This window comes from Heptranchias perlo, chromosome 6, assembly GCF_035084215.1.
Source record: "Heptranchias perlo isolate sHepPer1 chromosome 6, sHepPer1.hap1, whole genome shotgun sequence".
NCBI lineage: Eukaryota > Metazoa > Chordata > Chondrichthyes > Hexanchiformes > Hexanchidae > Heptranchias > Heptranchias perlo.
Window position 1 is genome coordinate 111,362,312 of NC_090330.1, and position 18,401 is coordinate 111,380,712.

An 18,401-nucleotide genomic window follows, 5' to 3' on the forward strand; every position below is an offset into this window, starting at 1 on the left:
AGCAGCAATTTATCTTGCTGGAAAAGGCAGGAATTCTGGTTTTATTGATAACTTTGAGCTGGGTGTGCCTGGTTTTTTTTTGTGTGCCTGCTGTCAGGAATGAAAACAAGTCTTCACAGATTTAGACGCATTCAAAAATATGTTGGAACTTTTCCTTTTTAATATTGGAAGACTTGTCAGGTATAAACATCCTGGATGTGTAATTTTGACTGTCTTTTATTCAAAGTGCGTTTCCGCCTCTGAAAGTGAGGACTGTGAGGTAATGCGTTAACCACACAAAGTGATGGAATTCTCTCCTTTTCTTGTTTCCGCAGACTTTTGATGCCAATGACCTTTATCAAGGACAGAACTTCAACAAGATTCTTAATTCCCTGGTCGCTCTCAATAAAGTAACCGCAGGTAAGAGGATTACTTTGAGATGGGTTGGCCTCCCACTGAAACGGGCTTGCAGTTTAAAGAGTGAGTTGAATCTGCATTTGATTCGCAGCTTACTAGGTATAGAATAAGTGACCTTTGAACCTGCCTCGTGCAACTCATCGGAGGCAGTGTGAAAATTATTGGGTAATTTTGTAAACTTGCGCTCCTGGACAGAGTCGTTTACACCGGGAGTGTTAGCCGAACTCCTGATGGGTGCTCCCTGTGCGTGAGACTCTGACCTGGGAGTGTGATTTCATAAAATTACCCCTGTAATGTAAATAATATTCATCAATCCCTCCAAATGTTGATCTTTCTGCACACCCTTGGTGCCTCAGGTTAGGGCAAGCTCTCTCCCACGATCGATGGCCGTGTCTACAGCCCCTTAGGCCCCACGCTCTGGAATTCCCTTCCACCTCCTCACCTCCCTCTCCTCCATTTGGGGAGTATGACCATCAACGGTGAGATGAGGGGGAAGGTGGACAAGAGGCAAGAATCAGAGAAGGGGAGTGTTCAGAGTGTGTGCGAGAGAGAGAGAGTTTTATCCCGCTGGAGTTGATTTAATAACACTACAAACAGCTTTTGCTGGCAGTCTGTTATGTGCACCTCGTCCTCACTTGCCTTGCTTGAGGCTTCTCGTGTTACTCAGTTCATGTTGAACAGCACTTCCTCCATCTATACTGCACGTGCTTTTTGGCATTCTAAAGACCTCCATAAAACTCGCCTCTTTGGCCAAGCTTTTGGTCACCCTTTGACCTTTCCTGCTTTGCCTTGGCACCTGTTTCTCCTCAGGCCTCTGTTAAGCCCCTTGGGATGTTTGTCAGTGTTAAAGATGCTGGTGGTTGATGTTGAAAGATGTTTCTGGTGATGTTCAGATGATGTTGTTTACGGGCAACAACTTAAATATTATGAGCGGTAACCCAGAATTCCATTTCATAACCTTTAGGGTTACAAAAGAAGTTCTGCAGCGGCTCCTCATAGCTGATAAATAATTTGGGTGAAAGAAAGAACTTGCATTTATATAGCGCCTTTCACAACCTCAGGACCCCCCAAAGTGCTTCAAAGCCAATGAATTACATTTGAAGTGTAGTCACTGTTGTAGTATAGGAAATGTGGCAGCCAATTTGTGCACAGCAAGATCCCACAAACAGCAATGTGATAATGACCAGATAATCTGTTTGTGATGTTGGTTGAATGATAAATATTGGCCAGGACACCGGGCAGAACTTCCCTGCTGTTCTTCAAATAGTGCCATGGGATCTTTTACATCCACCAGAGAGGGCAGACGGAGCCGCGGTTTAACATCTCATCTGAAAGACGGCACCTCCGACAGTGCAGCACTCCCTCGCTTTTGACCCTCCGACTGGACAGCACTTCCTCAGCACTGCCCCTCCGACAGTGCAGCACTCCCTCAGAACTGCCCCTCTGACAGTGCAGCACTCCCTCAGCACTGCCCCTCCGACAGTGTAGCACTCCCTCAGCACTGCCACTCTGACAGTGCAGCACTCCCTCAGCACTGCCCCTCTGACAGTGCAGCACTCCCTCAGTATTGACCCTCTGACAGTGCAGCGCTCCCTCAGAACTGCCCCTCCGACAGTGTAGCACTCCCTCAGCACTGCCCCTCCGACAGTGCAGCACTCCCTCAGCACTGCCCCTCTGACAGTGCAGCACTCCCTCAGCACTGCCCCTCTGACAGTGCAGCACTCCCTCAGCACTGCCCCTCCGACAGTGCAGCACTCCCTCAGCACTGCCCCTCTGACAGTGCAGCACTCCCTCAGCACTGCCCCTCTGACAGTGCAGCACTCCCTCAGCACTGCCCCTCCGACTGTACAGCACTTCCTCAGCACTGCCCCTCTGACAGTGCAGCACTCCCTCAGCACTGCCCCTCTGACAGTGCAGCACTCCCTCAGCACTGCCCCTCTGACAGTGTAGCGCTCCCTCAGTACTGGGAGTGTTAGCTTACTATTTCCTCTGGTGGGGGGAGTCCAGAACAAGGGGGCAGAACCTTAAAATTAGAGCCAGGCCGTTCAGGGGTGATGTCAGGAAGCACTTCTTCACACAAAGGGGAGTGGAAATCTGGAACTCTCTCCTCCCAAAAAGCTGTTGAGGCTGGGGGTCAATTGAAAATTTCAAGACAGAGATTGATCGATTTTTGCTGGGTAAGGGGATTAAAGGTTACGGAACCAAGGCAGGTAGATAGAGTCAGGATGCAGATCAGCCATGATCTAATTGAATGATGGATCAGGCTTGAAGGGCTGAATGGCCTCCTCCTGTTCCTATGTTCCTAAGAGTGTTGCTTGAAGCTAAAAGGACATTAAAGGGCCGAGTGTATGAATGTGCGCTCCTGGCAGGGAGTATCGCCTTCGGGAACCAGCACTGGGAAATCGTGGGTGTGCTCCCCACAGTCTCCTGTGCCCAAGTTTCCTGATGTGCCTTCCCGGTGAGAGAGGCTCTCAGGCCAACGGCATTGGTCAAACCATCCTGTGAGACATTGGCACAGGCCGAGTAAAGAGTGAGAAAGGTAACGCAGCACTGAAGGAAACGTTGAGAACAAGTTGCGTTCCCAGAATTGTACCGTCAGTCTTTCGTATGTCTCTTGGGGAAAGCCACTGATGGCCTCTCAGGTTCCAGCTCCCAGTAAAACCTGATCCCCTTTGGGATGGATTTATCTGCATGGATTATTTCCAAGAGGCGTTCAGTAAAGGGGGACTGTGTCATGCAGTCGATTAGCACATAGTTTTCTGGAGAAACTGCATTTGAATCTGATGTCTTCATTAAGAACCGAGTGAAAGTAATTTCATGTCGAGGACCTGTCTCTCTCTCTCTCCTAACATCACCCCTGAACGGCCTGGCTCTAATTTTAAGGTTATGCCCCCTTGTTCTGGACTTCCCCCACCAGAGGAAATAGTTTCTCTCCATCCACCCTATCGAATCCTGCAATGTTTTATATTAAATTGGTGCACCCCCCGTATCATTGCTCATAGTGAGCCAGGATGCACCTTATTAAGACTGAGTGTTCTACCATGTAACATGCAATGTGTTATGTAAAATACCTGGCCATCTCAGGTAAGATACACTGACTTATAAAAACACTGGAAGACCCTGGGGTCTTCCTGGTCTTTAGGACCTTATCCGATGAGACTGGGAATGGTTGTGACCTGGTTCTGAACCTGGATTAGCAACCTAGAGATCGTGAGTTCAAACCCCACCACAGCAAGCTGTGATTTTGCAATCTATGCACCAGAAAAACTCAACTGATTCACTAATGTCCTTCAGGGAAGGGAAGCTGCCGTCCTTACCCGGTCGGGGCCGACACGTGACTCCAGTCCCACACCTGCCGTCCTTACCCGGTCTGGGCCTACACGTGACTCCAGTCCCACACCTGCCGTCCTTACCCGGTCTGGGCCTACACGTGACTCCAGTCCCACACCTGCCGTCCTTACCCGGTCTGGGCCTACACGTGACTCCAGTCCCACACCTGCTGTCCTTACCCGGTCTGGGCCTACACGTGACTCCAGTCCCACACCTGCCGTCCTTACCCGGTCTGGGCCTACACGTGACTCCAGTCCCACACCTGCCGTCCTTACCCGGTCTGGGCCTACACGTGACTCCAGTCCCACACCTGCCGTCCTTACCCGGTCTGGGCCTACACGTGACTCCAGTCCCACACCTGCCGTCCTTACCCGGTCTGGGCCTACACATGACTCCAGTCCCACACCTGCCGTCCTTACCCGGTCTGGGCCTACACATGACTCCAGTCCCACACCTGCCGTCCTTACCCGGTCTGGGCCTACACATGACTCCAGTCCCACACCTGCCGTCCTTACCCGGTCTGGGCCTACTCGTGACTCCAGTCCCACACCTGCTGTCCTTACCCGGTCTGGGCCTATACGTGACTCCAGTCCCACACCACATGGTTGATTCTTGATGTCCATAGGGATGGACAATAAATATTTGCCCTCCCAGTGTGTTTTAAAAATGCTTTTCTTGGGGTGTGGGAAGTGGACACATGAACTAAACCATTGGAGGAACTCGATTAATTTGCATTGACCTCTTGAGCATCTGTCACAAGTTGCAACACTGCCCTGGAAACTGTACACTTCCTGCTTTTCAAGGTTTTGCATAGTTGCACATATCAGGTTAAATCAATGTACGTGAGAAGTTTGTGCAGAAGACCACGTTGTGCTGGGTTATTTATAGCTAGGATGCTACCGGGACTTGATGGTTTGACTTATAGGGAGAGGTTGGATAGACTGAGACTTTTTTCCCTGGAGAGTAGGAGGTTAAGGGGTGATCTTATAGAAGTCTATAAAATAATGAGGGGCATAGATAAGGTAGATAGTCAAAATCTTTTCCCAAAGGTAGGGGAGTCTATAACGAGGGGGCATTGATTTAAGGTGAGAGGGGAGAGATACAAAAGGGTCCAGAGGGGCAATTTTTTCACTCAAAGGGTGAGTGTCCAGTAACACTCAGTATTGTGCTGGAGTTTGCCACCTATTCCATGGATATTTGCACAGAGCGGACCAAGTGCCCTTGGCCATGTGCGTGTGGGGTTCTGGCTGATGGAGACCTCCACCTTATTTGGCGTTTAATGCCAGGGTCTTGGGAAGAAGTGTTTGCAGTGATGGAGGAGAGCTGGCTTGCGGTGCGAGAGTGGGGGATGTACGGGATAACCAAACTTCGAGTGACACTCTTAGAAATCCTGCTGAAAGAGACAAATCTTGACAGCAGCAGCAAGAAGAGCATGTTGGTGGAGTGTCTGTGCCAGATGAAAGTGGGAGGTGGAGTGGGAAGGATCATCATGGGGGAGGAGGGCGAGAGAGGTACACGTAGGCTGGAGGAAGCCATCCATTATTCCATGGCGCACAGGGTTAGATGTCAGTCACTTGGCACAGAACCGTTGCCATTCTGAAAGCAAAGGACATGTATCGGAGAGTGTCCCGAGTGACATTTGCCTCTAGATTGACTGCAAGGTTATGGCACACAGTTAAAGGGGGCACTTCTTTGCCAGGTATATCTGGACTGTGCTTTTACCAAGTCTTGTTTACCTAATTTTTCTTCCTCACTTTTGCCAGGTGGATAAAACCATTTCACTCTTTGTTCGGTCTCACCCCAACTCCCTCCCATTTTCTGTGAGAGTTGTCACTTTTTACCCAGTTGACAGCCAGAGGCATTGCTAGTGAACAAAAAAAATCTGTAACTCTGTGTATCTCGCACGTTTCCCCATCATCATCATCTCTGTACCTAGAATCATAGAATCATAGAAGTTTACAACATGGAAACAGGCCCTTCGGCCCAACATGTCCATGTTGCCCAGTTTATACCACTAAGCTAGTCCCAATTGCCTGCACTTGGCCCATATCCCTCTATACCCATCTTACCCATGTAACTGTCCAAATGCTTTTTAAAAGACAAAATTGTACCTGCCTCCACTACTGCCTCTGGCAGCTCGTTCCAGACACTCACCACCCTTTGAGTGAAAAAATTGCCCCTCTGGACCCTTTTGTATCTCTCCCCTCTCACCTTAAATCTATGCCCCCTCGTTATAGACTCCCCTACCTTTGGGAAAAGATTTTGACTATCTACCTTATCTATGCCCCTCATTATTTTATAGACTTCTATAAGATCACCCCTTAACCTCCTACTCTCCAGGGAAAAAAGTCTCCGTCTATCCAACCTCTCCCTATAAGTCAAACCATCAAGTCCCGGTAGCATCCTAGTAAATTTTTTCTGCACTCTTTCTAGTTTAATAATATCCTTTCTATAATAGGGCGACCAGAACTGTTCACAGTATTCCAAGTGTGGCCTTACTAATGTCTTGTACAACTTCAACAAGACATCCCAACTCCTGTATTCAATGTTCTGACCAATGAATCCAAGCATGCTGAATGCCTTCTTCACCACCCTATCCACCTGTGACTCCACTTTCAAGGAGCTATGAACCTGTACTCCTAGATCTCTTTGTTCTATAACTCTCCGCAACGCCCTACCATTAACGGAGTAGGTCCTGGCCCGATTCGATCTACCAAAATGCATCACCTCACATTTATCTAAATTAAACTCCATCTGCCATTCATCGGCCTACTGGCCCAATTTATCAAGATCCCATTGCAATCCTAGATAACCTTCTTCACTGTCCACAATGCCACCAATCTTGGTGTCATCTGCAAACTTACTAACCATGCCTCCTAAATTCTCATTCAAATCATTAATATAAATAACAAATAACAGCGGACCCAGCACCGATCCCTGAGGCACACCGCTGGTCACAGGCCTCCAGTTTGAAAAACAACCCTCCACAACCACCCTCTGTCTTCTGTCGTCAATCCAATTTTGTATCCAATTGGCTACCTCACCTTGGATCCCGTGAGATTTAACCTTATGTAACAACCTACCATGCGGTACCTTGTCAAAGGCTTTGCTAAAGTCCATGTAGACCACGTCTACTGCACAGCCCTCATCTATCTTCTTGGTTACCCCTTCAAAAAACTCAATCAAATTTGTGAGACATGATTTTCCTCTCACAAAACCATGCTGACTGTTCCTAATCAGTCCCTGCCTCTCCAAATGCCTGTAGATCCTGTCTCTCAGAATACCCTCTAACAACTTACCCACTACAGATGTCAGGCTCACCGGTCTGTAGTTCCCAGGCTTTTCCCTGCCGCCCTTCTTAAACAAAGGCACAACATTTGCTACCCTCCAATCTTCAGGCACCTCACCTGTAGCTGTTGATGATTCAAATATCTCTGCTAGGGGACCCGCAATTTCCTCCCTAACCTCCCATAACGTCCTGGGATACATTTCATCAGGTCCCGGAGATTTATCTACCTTGATGCGCGTTAAGACTTCCAGCACCTCCCTCTCTGTAATATGTACACTCCTCAAGACATCACTATTTATTTCCCCAAGTTCCCTAACATCCATGCCTTTCTCAACCGTAAATACCGATGTGAAATATTCATTCAGGATCTCACCCATCTCTTGTGGTTCCGCACATAGATGACCTTGTTGATCCTTAAGAGGCCCTACTCTCTCCCTAGTTACTCTTTTGCCCTTTATGTATTTGTAGAAGCTCTTTGGATTCTCCTTTGCCTTATCTGCCAAAGTAATCTCATGTCCCCTTTTTGCCCTCCTGATTTCTATCTTAACTCTACTCCGGCAATCTCTATACTCTTCAAGGGATCCACTTGATCCCAGCTGTCTATGCATGTCATATGCCTCCTTCTTCTTTTTGACTGGGGCCTCAATCTCCCGAGTCATCCAAGGTTCCCTACTTCTACCAGCCTTGCCCTTCACTTTATAAGGAATGTGCTTACCCTGAACCCTGGTTAACACACTTTTGAAAGCCTCCCACTTACCAGACGTCCCTTTGCCTGCCAACAGACTCTCCCAATCAACTTCTGAAAGTTCCTGTCTAATACCATCAAAATTGGCCTTTCCCCAATTTAGAATTTTAACTTTTGGGCCAGACCTATCCTTCTCCATAGCTATCTTAAAACTAATGGAATTATGATCACTGGTCCCAAAGTGATCCCTCACTAACACTTCTGTCACCTGCCCTTCCTTATTTCCCAAGAGGAGGTCAAGTTTTGCCCCCTCTCTAGTCGGGCCATCCACATACTGAATGAGAAATTCCTTCTGAATACACTCAACAAATTTCTCTCCATCCAAGCCCCTAATGCTATGGCTGTCCCAGTCAATGTTGGGAAAGTTAAAGTCCCCTACTATTACCACCCTATTTTTCTTGCAGCTTTCTGTAATCTCCTTACATATTTGCTCCTCAATTTCCCATTGACTATTTCGGGGTCTGTAGTACAATCCTATCAAAGTGATCTCTCCCTTCTTATTTTTCAGTTCTACCCATATAGACTCAGTGGGCGAACCCTCGGATATATCCCCTCTCAGTACTGCCGTGATGTTCTCCCTAATCAAGAACACAACTCCCCCTCCTCTCTTACCTCCTGCTCTATCTTTCCTATAGCATCTGTACCCTGGAACATTGAGCTGCCAGTCCTGCCCCTCCCTTAGCCATGTTTCAGTAATAGCTATAACATCCCAGTCCCATGTACCCATCCATGCCCTGAGTTCATCTGCCTTTATCTCCATGTGTCTGTGTGTGTGTGTCTGTGTGTGTCTGTGTGTGTGTGTCTGTGTGTGTGTGTCTGTGTCTGTCTCTCTCTCTCTCTCTCTGTTTCTATCTCCTTTCCTGTGTCTCCTCTCTTCTGTGTCCGTTCATTATCAGTTGAATAACGAACAGGGCCACGATTTATTATTGGTCAGATCTGCTCAGAAACCGAAACTCGCTGCATCAGAGACTTTGAATCAAAATTTTGCAAATCTCACTAGAAATGGTAAGTGTCACACAGCAACAAATAACCTGGCCTCTTAGATAGCAACAAAGAGGAGGCCATTCAGCCCCTTGAGCCTTTTTCATGGCTGATCTGTACCTCAACTCCATTTACCCACCGTTGATCCATATCCCTCGATACCCTCACCCAACAAAAGTCTGTTGATCTCAGTCTTGGATTGTTGTAAAAACTCAACTGGTTCACTAATGTCGTTTAGAGAAGGGAACCTGCCGTCCTTACCCGGTCGGGGCCTACACGTGACTCCAGTCCCCACACCTGCCGTCCTTACCCGGTCGGGGCCTACACGTGACTCCAGTCCCCACACCTGCCGTCCTTACCCGGTCGGGGCCTACACGTGACTCCAGTCCCCACACCTGCCGTCCTTACCCGGTCGGGGCCTACACGTGACTCCAGTCCCCACACCTGCCGTCCTTACCCGGTCTGGGCCTACACGTGACTCCAGTCCCACACCTGCCGTCCTTACCCGGTCTGGGCCTACTCGTGACTCCAGTCCCACACCCGCCGTCCTTACCCGGTCTGGGCCTACATGTGACTCCAGTCCCACACCCGCCGTCCTTACCCGGTCTGGGCCTACATGTGACTCCAGTCCCACACCCGCCGTCCTTACCCGGTCTGGGCCTACACGTGACTCCAGTCCCACACCTGCCGTCCTTACCCGGTCTGGGCCTACACGTGACTCCAGTCCCACACCTGCCGTCCTTACCCGGTCTGGGCCTACTCGTGACTCCAGTCCCCACACCTGCCGTCCTTACCCGGTCTGGGCCTACTCGTGACTCCAGTCCCCACACCTGCCGTCCTTACCCGGTCCGGGCCTACACGTGACTCCAGTCCCACACCAATGTGGTTGACTCTTAGATGCCCTCTGAAAACACAGTGCTGTAGAACAATTGGTGCCAAGGGGAAGGTCCATGACCATCTCCTCAGGGATGGGCAATGAGAGTTGTATTGTGAGCCACGCCAGCATCCTGAGAATTAAATAAAAATAAAATAATGGGGATGTTGCCAGCGTATTGATTTCTGAGTTTGCATTGCGGGTAATGAATAGCTGAAACACCATGTCGTGTAGTTCATGTTTCGGGACGTGCTGGCCCAGCCTTTGTGTTGATGCATCATTCTCCTCGTGTGTTGTATAGCAGAGTCAGCGCTTCTCATTACAGCGAGCATAATAAAAATTGATTATCATTGCACTGACTGGTGTTAGATTCGCCCCCGAGACTGAATGTGATTAATAGTCAGGATAAGGACAAGTAGTGAATTGCTTCCGAGCTAAAATTAATTGGATTTATGATCCTCTTCCCAATAATTGGGTTAATTGCTATTGAAGGACCAATATTGAAATGTTCCCACCTTGTTGAGCTCATCTGCAAAAATATTCTCACCAGTAACCTGGACAACACCCACATGGGGTTCAGATCATTTGCCAGGTTGATTAACCATTTAATCACAACATACTTGGCCGCAGTGACGAGCTGTTTCACCTGGTCCAAAACAGTAGAACCCGAGGACACGGCCTGCGCTTGAAGGGGGGTCAATTCAAAACTGACCCACGGAAACATTATTTCAGGGAGCGAGTGGTCAATCCATGGAACAGGCTCCCTGGGGAGACGGTGGAAAGAGGAAGTATTGATTCATTCAAATACAAATTAGATCGATTTCTCTGACCTTTTCCCGCTGACCTCTGTGCCAGACTGTACGATCTTGTGCTCCCGTCAAACAGGCTTCACACTGGGAACCGAGTTTTGTAATTTTGGGGCTGATTATAATTAAGTGAGGGGGAAATGGGAAATACAATGAAAGGAACTGTAAGTATTATATTACAGGCATTCCCTTTTTAATTGGAATATTTAATGTTTACTGGAAGTCACCTGCAGATGATTTCTGCTGTGATAAGTACAGAATATTTATTTGATGGGTAATAACATTTGGCTGTTTTAAAAAAAACTATTAATTCTTTGCTAGCCTTTCACACATTGAATAAATAGTCTGTATTCTATTAATTCTGTTACTGAGAATATTAATTCTGTTAGAATAATTTTGAAGTAAAACTGTGTTAATAAGATGTGTGTTTTTTGGGTGAGATGTTGAACTGAGGCCCTGTGTTCTCCCTGTACATGTGGATATAAAATATCTCATGGCGCTGCTCGAAGAAGGAACCGGAATTTTCCCCCTCAATATTCAAACAACTCGTCCAAACACAGATTAGTTGGCTATTTATTTTCATTTTTTTGGGAACTTGCTATGCACAAAACAACAGTGAACTCCGGAAAGGTAAATAGTTGGTTGTGAAGCACTTTGGGAAGTCCTGCAGATGTGAGGAGGTGCCGTATAATTGGGAGTTCACCTCTTCCTTCATATTAGCGGCCGATTGTTCAAGAATTTCAGGGATCTCTGGAACTGGACGGGCAAATCAGTCTGGGGATACAGAGCCTGCCTCTCGGAGGCTTTGTGCCAACCCATGTGGCGGTCATTATCTGCGACCGATCCTCAGTAAGAAGCACTGGTCCGTGGATGGGTACCCCCCCACCCCCCCCCCCCGGGCCAGAGGCCTTTCGAAGAGGAGGAGGGAAAATGGGAGGATGAAATATTCAATTGTGGGGCATGGCTGAGGTGAGGTTCAGGAATGTGCTTGAGTCAATTCAACGTCCCAGAGAGTATTTGCCCAGCTGGTTTTGGGTTATTATTGGAAAAATGCATCTGAGTGAGTTGTGTACTGGCCTTGACTTGTAGGGGTGGGGGTGGGGACAGGGAGGGACTCTCAGTATGTAGATTGCAGGCAAATGAGGCTTTCTCTGCTCAGGTACTGGCCTGTTTGCCTTTCAGACTTGGATCTGGCCCCTCTGAGTTTCAGATGTCCTCAATTTTGTCTGAACACCTATTCCCATGGCAACTAAAACAGCCAAATAAATGTTCGTAGGAAATCCAACATCACACGTTCAGTCTTGCCAGCAAAATCGGTGAAATTAAATTCAGTGTGTCAGCGCCAGCTGCTGCAACCTGACTCATACGGTGACGGTGGGGGCAGGGACGTTAGAACTGCCGTACCGTGAATATAATCGAAAAGGCTGTTTACAGTTTGTTTTGCGCAGAGGCATAAGTGTAAGTTCTGGAGTTTTGTGCATGCCAACCCAGGGAACTAGCAACTGCTGATCAACAGCAACAACATAGCTGGCAGGACAACAACAACCTGCATTTATATAGCGCCTTTAATGCAGTAAAATGTCCCAAGATGCTTCACAGGAGCGATTATCAGACAAAATTTGACACTGAGCCACATGAGATATTAGGACAGGTGACCAAAAGCTTGGTCAAAGAGATAGGTTTTAAGGAGTGTCTTAAAGGAGGAGAGAGAGGTAGAGAGGTTTAGGGAGGGAATTCCAGAGCTTAGGGCCTAGGCAGCTGAAGGCACGGCCGCCAATGGTGGAGCGATGAAAATCGGGGATGCGCAAGAGGCCAGAATTGGAGGAGCACAGAGATCTCGGAGGGTTGTAGGGCTGGAGGAGGTTACAGAGATAGGGAGGGGTTGAGGCCATGGAGGGATTTGAACACAAGGATGAGAATTTTAAAATCGATTCAATGTCGGTCATTGGACACGGGGTGATGGGTGAACGGGAGTTGGTGCGAGTTAGGATGCAGGCAGCAGAGTTTTGGATGAGCTGAAGCTTATGGTGGGTGGAAAATGGGAAGCAGGCCAGGAGAGCATTGGAATAGTCGAGTCTGGAGGTAACAAAGGCATGGATCAGGGTTTCCGCAGCAGATGGGCTGAGGCAGAGGCGGAGACGGGCGATGTTATGGAGATGGAAGTAGGCGGTCTTGGTGGTGGAGCGGATATGGAGTTGGAGGAGGCCCAGAAGAATTGACAGCTCAAACACGGCACTGACTAGCCCCTATGACATGCGAAAACTAGCATTTACACAGAAAGTGCAGTGGCACAAGGAACCTAAGCTGCAGATATACCCACCGTCCCAGTATACCCAACATCATTCCAGTATACCCAACGCCCCCAATATACCTGAAGTAAATGAAGCAAAGTTCGCAGTCAGGGTGGATTGGGAAATGATTGAAGGGAATGCGAGTGCCACCTCTCTACCAATCCCAACCCACCCTAAACCCACCTCTCTACCAATCCCAACCCACCCTAAACCCACCTCTCCACCAATCCCAACCCACCCTAAACCCACCTCTCCACCAATCCCAACCCACCCTAAACCCATCTCTCTACCAATTCCAACCCACCCTAAACCCACCTCTCTACCAATCCCAACCCACCCTAAACCCACCTCTCTACCAATCCCAACCCACCCTAAACCCACCTCTCTACCAATCCCAACCCACCCCAAACCCACCTCTCTACCAATCCCAAACCACCCCAAACCCACCTCTCTACCAATCCCAACCCACCCTAAACCCACCTCTCTACCAATCCCAACCCACCCTAAACCCACCTCTCTACCAATCCCAACCCACCCTAAACCCACCTCTCTACCAATCCCAACCCACCCCAAACCCACCTCTCTACCAATCCCAACCCACCCCAAACCCACCTCTCTACCAACCCCAACCCACCCCAAACCCACCTCTCTACCAACCCCAACCCACCCTAAACCCACCTCTCTACCAACCCCACTCCACGTTACAATAATGCCTCATTTACCAGGTAGACAGACTGATTTTGCCGTTTCTAACCCCATGGAAGATCAGAGGCAGGTGGGGAGGTTTTTAAAAATGTGTTCTGGGGATGTGGGTGACTCCCGCAAGGCCGTGTTTATTACCTGTCCCTACTTATCTTGAGAAGGTTGTGGTGAGCCTTCCTGCGTTGCTGGCAGTCCTTGGGCTGATGGTGTTAGGTGGGGAATTGCAGGAATTTGAACCAGCGACGATGACGATTTATGTTCCAGTCAAAGGAGAACTTGGAGGTGACGGAGTTCCCCTGACATTGCTGCTCTTGTCCTTCTCAGTGATGGAGGTTACAGGGGAGGGAGGTGCTGTCGGAATCACCTTGGTGAGTTGCTGCAGTGCATCCTGTAGATTGTATGTGCTGCGGGCACCGGGCACCGGCGGTGGAGGGGGTGGATAATGAGTGGCAGGGGCACCGATCGAGAGAACTGGTCTATATGGTGGGACTCCATTATTTTAAGCAATAGCTTCACAACTCAGTACCCTTGAAACAGAGCCTTCTGTTGAAGGGTCAGATCCAAACACAAACCCCTCTTTTTTCTCCTCTTTGAATGCAGAGCTTGTTTGAGGTCATTAATGAAATTGTGTATATTTTTAAAAAAATTATATGTGATTATGTTCTGATAAGAAACATAAATGATTATCCAATTGCTGTAAAAACTAATTGACATTTGTTTCTGCAGATATTGGTGTTGGTGGGGACTCGGTATGTGCGCGCCATCCATCCCATCATATAAAGTCGCTTGATTCTCTTGCTGGATCACATTTGTCACTTGGAAGAACTTCAAAAAATTTTCCTGGAAAATACCGAAGTTTGGTGAGTTAAAGTTTAAGTTGGGTGGGGGTGGGGGTGGGGGGCGGGCGAGGGCGGGGGGGGTGGGGGCGGGGGGGGGCGGGCGGAGGTGGGGGGCGGGCGAGGGCGGGGGGGCGGGCGGAGGTGGGGGGCGGGAGGCGGGGGGGCCGGTAGAATTTCAAAATAAGGAAATGATGGGAGAGAAATGTCGGGAGAGAGTAATCTCACAAATTGGTTTTCGCGGTGCAAAGTGTGGGTGGGAATTTGCGGGGAGTGCTCCCGGTGGTTGAAGCTCTGTGCCGGGAGCCCTGCTTTGTAAAATGCCCTCCATTGCTGCTGACAGCGCCGCACCCCACCGTACAGTTACCCAGCTGAGAATTCTTCGACAGAAAACACCTTCCCCAGACCTCCAGCTGACTAGTGTACATCACGATCAGCCTGGGAGTCTGTTAGAGAGACGTGATGTTTAACCATTCTTGGGGCCTGTAAGATCCTCCTGTTTCTTTGGTCTCTAATTGTTCACAATGTATTTTTGGCTGTTTCACTTAATAAAGCAGCTTGACTTCAATCTTCAAGGATCGCATTTTGATCTGTCTGAACTGAGAAACTTCCTGCTGGTCTCCCAACGCAGCCCTGACTCCTGCTGGGCTAGTCTGCTGGTGTTCCCCGACGCCTGCTGGGCTAGTCTGCTGGTGTCCCCCGACTCCTGCTGGGCTAGTCTGCTGGTGTCCCCCGACTCCTGCTGGGCCAGTCTGCTGGTGTCCCCCGACTCCTGCTGGGCCAGTCTGCTGGTGTCCCCCGACTCCTGCTGGGCCAGTCTGCTGGTGTCCCCCGACTCCTGCTGGGCCAGTCTGCTGGTGTCCCCCGACTCCTGCTGGGCCAGTCTGCTGGTGTCCCCCGACTCCTGCTGGGCCAGTCTGCTGGTGTCCCCCGACTCCTGCTGGGCCAGTCTGCTGGTGTCCCCCGACTCCTGCTGGGCCAGTCTGCTGGTGTCCCCCGACTCCTGCTGGGCCAGTCTGCTGGTGTCCCCCGACTCCTGCTGGTGTCCCCCGACTCCTGCTGGGCCGGTCTGCTGGTGTCCCCCGACTCCTGCTGGGCCGGTCTGCTGGTGTCCCCCGACTCCTGCTGGGCCGGTCTGCTGGTGCCCCCTGACTCCTGCTGGGCCGGCCTGCTGGTGTCCCCCGACTCCTGCTGGGCCGGTCTGCTATTGTACCCCGACTCCTGTTGGGTCGGCCTGCTGGTGTACCCCGATTCGTGCTGGGCCGGCCTGCTGGTGTACCCCGATTCGTGCTGGGCCGGCCTGCTGGTGTACCCGACTCCTGCTGGGCCGGTCCGCTGGTGTATCCCGACTCCTGCTGGGCAAGTTTGCTGGTGTACCCCCGACTCCTACCTACCCTCAGGCGGGGGAGAGGGGACAATGCTCCATTAAACTGGGCATCACCTTGAAGCTTGGGAACCCAGCTTTGTGCGGTCGGGGAGCTCGTTGCTCGATGCTGCGTGCAGTGGGTGGAAATATCAGCCTTGATAGAGGAACAAGTTGGTGATGACTGTCAGCTCTGGGCATGGAGCAGAACCCAAGCGTGAGGTGCCAGGTACAAGGTCAGGTCTGTACAGGGTAAAACAGGTGAGTTTATGACCACATCTAGTTTTCCTTTGAAAAAAAATTCAAGTGACTTTTTATGCGTTAATTAAATGCAACTTTAGATGTTGATGAGGTGAGTCAAAAAGCAAGGTGATGTGAAAACTACTTTGAAAGATGATTTGAGCAGTAGATTGGTTCGTTCCAAGGTTGTTGGTTCTGTGTTCCTGATTGGTGAGTGATAGCAATTGGATATTTGAGTAAATGGTTAACTGCACAGATCCCGTCGCAGTTATTGTCGATTATTAAAGTGTGATGGGCGGGTTTAAGCTGTGATCACGGTAAATACAAATCTTTTTTATTATTTAGATAGTAACATTACTTTGTTCCTATTTGCAAATGGAAATGTTTGGGTGCGGTTTGGAGCCAATCGAGTCCCAAACCCTGAAAAGATGGTCGGGGGGAGGGGAATACACGACAGGGAAGGTGAGATGCTCGGCATTCACTCATCCAACACTGGGTTCAATCTGCGATTTCCCAGGTATGGTCCCCACTGAGATGCTGAATGCAGAGACCAGAAACTTACAGTCCAGAAGGTAGAAAATGTAACCCCGCTATTCAAAAAAGGAGGGAGAGAGATAAACAGGGAACTACAGGCCGGTTAGCCTGACATCAGTCGTCAGGAAAATGCTGGAATCCAATATCAAGGAAGTGGTAACAGGGCACTTAGAAAATCATAATATGATTAGGCAGAGTCAACATGGTTTTATGAAAGGGAAATTGTGTTTCACAAATCTATTAAGAGTTTTTTGAGGATGTAACTAGCAGGGTAGATAAAGGGGAACCAGTGGATGTCGTATATTTGGATTTTCAAAAGGCTTTCGATAAGGTGCCACATAAAAGGTTGTTACACAAGATAAGGGCTCATGGGGTTGGGGGTAATATATTAACATGGATAGAGGATTGGTTAATGGACAGAAAACAGAGAGTAGGGATAAACGGGTCATTCTCAGGTTGACAGGCTGTAACTAGTGGGGTGCCGCAAGGATCAGTGCTTGGGCATCAGCTATTTACAATCTATATTAATGACTTAGATGAAGAACCGAGTGTAATGTATCCAAGTTTGCTGACGATACAAAGCTAGATGGGAAAGTAAGCTGTGAGGAGGACGCAAAGAGATATAGACAGGTTAAGTGAGTGGGCAAGAAGGTGACAGATGGAGTATAATGTGGTGAAATGAGAGGTTATTCACTTTGGTAGGAAGAATAGATAAACAGAATATTTTTTAAATGGTGAGAAACTATTAAATGTTGGTGTTCAGAGGGATTTGGGTGTCCTTGTACACGAAACACAGAAAGTTAACATGGATGCACAGTAAGCAATCAGGAAAGCAAATGGTATGTTGGCCTTTATTGCAGGGGGGTTGGAGTACAAGAGTAAGGAAGTCTTGCTGCAATTGTACAGGGCTTTGGTGAGACCACACCTGGAGTACTGTGTACAGTTTTGGTCTCCTTACCGAAGGAACGATATACTTGCCTTAGAGGCCGTGCAACAAAGGTTCACTAGATTGATTCCTGGGATGAGAGGGTTGTCCTATGAGGAGAGGTTGAGTAGAATGGGCCGATACTCTCTGGAGTTTAGAAGAATGAGAGGTGATCTCATTGAAACATATAAGATTCTGAGGGGGCTTGACAGGGTAGATGCTGAGAGATTGTTTCCCCTGGCTGGAGAGCCTAGAACTAGAGGTCATAGTCTCAGGATAAGGGGTCGGACATTTAGGACTGAGATGAGGAGGAATTTCTTCACTCAGAGGGTTGTGAATCTTTGGAATTCTCTACCCCAGAGGGCTGTGGATGCTCAGTCGTTGAATATATTCAAGACCGAGATCGATAGATTTTTGGACTCTAGGGGAATCAAGGGAAATGGGGATTGGGTGGGAAAGTGGAGTTGAGGTCGAAGATCAGCCATGATCTGATTGACTGGCTGAGCAGGCTCGAGGGGCCGTATGGCCTACTCCTGCTCCTATTTCTTATGTTCTTATTAAGGGAAGATCCATTTTAAATTAGTTATTGTGCACTTACTGTTGGAAGCACCTTTTGTGAGGTGGGGAATAGGACCATTCATTTATAGGAGGGGAAGAAGTTACAACAATTCTTCCCCGTTTTACGTTGGACTGAGACCGCCCAGGATTTATGGGTTTGTTTCTGAGCAGCACCCATCAACTCCATGATCTGTTAGTGAATTTGAGCCCATAACCAGGGCTGACACTTCATTGCAGTACTGAGGGAGCACTGCACTGTCGGAGGGTCAGTACTGAGGGAGCGCTGCACTGTCGGAGGGTCAGTACTGAGGGAGCACTGCACTGTCGGAGGGTCAGTACTGAGGGAGCACTGCACTGTCGGAGGGTCAGTACTGAGGGAGCGCTGCACTGTCGGAGGGTCAGTACTGAGGGAGCGCTGCACTGTCGCAGGGTCAGTACTGAGGGAGCGCTGCACTGTCGGAGTGTCAGTACTGAGGGAGTGCTGCACTGTCGGAGTGTCAGTACTGAGGGAGTGCTGCACTGTCGGAGTGT

The 18,401-nt window shown here is 49.1% G+C and overlaps 1 protein-coding gene across 4 annotated transcripts in view; it reads left to right on the forward strand.

Annotated features, from left to right (window-relative positions):
- The window catches only part of arhgef7b (Rho guanine nucleotide exchange factor (GEF) 7b), a 144,056-nt gene that overhangs the window by 19,549 nt on the left and 106,106 nt on the right, over positions 1 to 18,401 (forward strand). For 2 of the 4 annotated variants that reach the window (XM_067986659.1, XM_067986658.1), the window contains exons 2-3: positions 315 to 399; positions 14,141 to 14,274. The gene's annotated coding sequence lies outside the window, so the exon portion shown is untranslated. Of the gene's footprint in view, positions 1 to 314; positions 400 to 14,140; positions 14,275 to 18,401 lie in introns of those variants that run through there. The other 2 variants (XM_067986656.1, XM_067986657.1) reach the window with 1 other exon arrangement.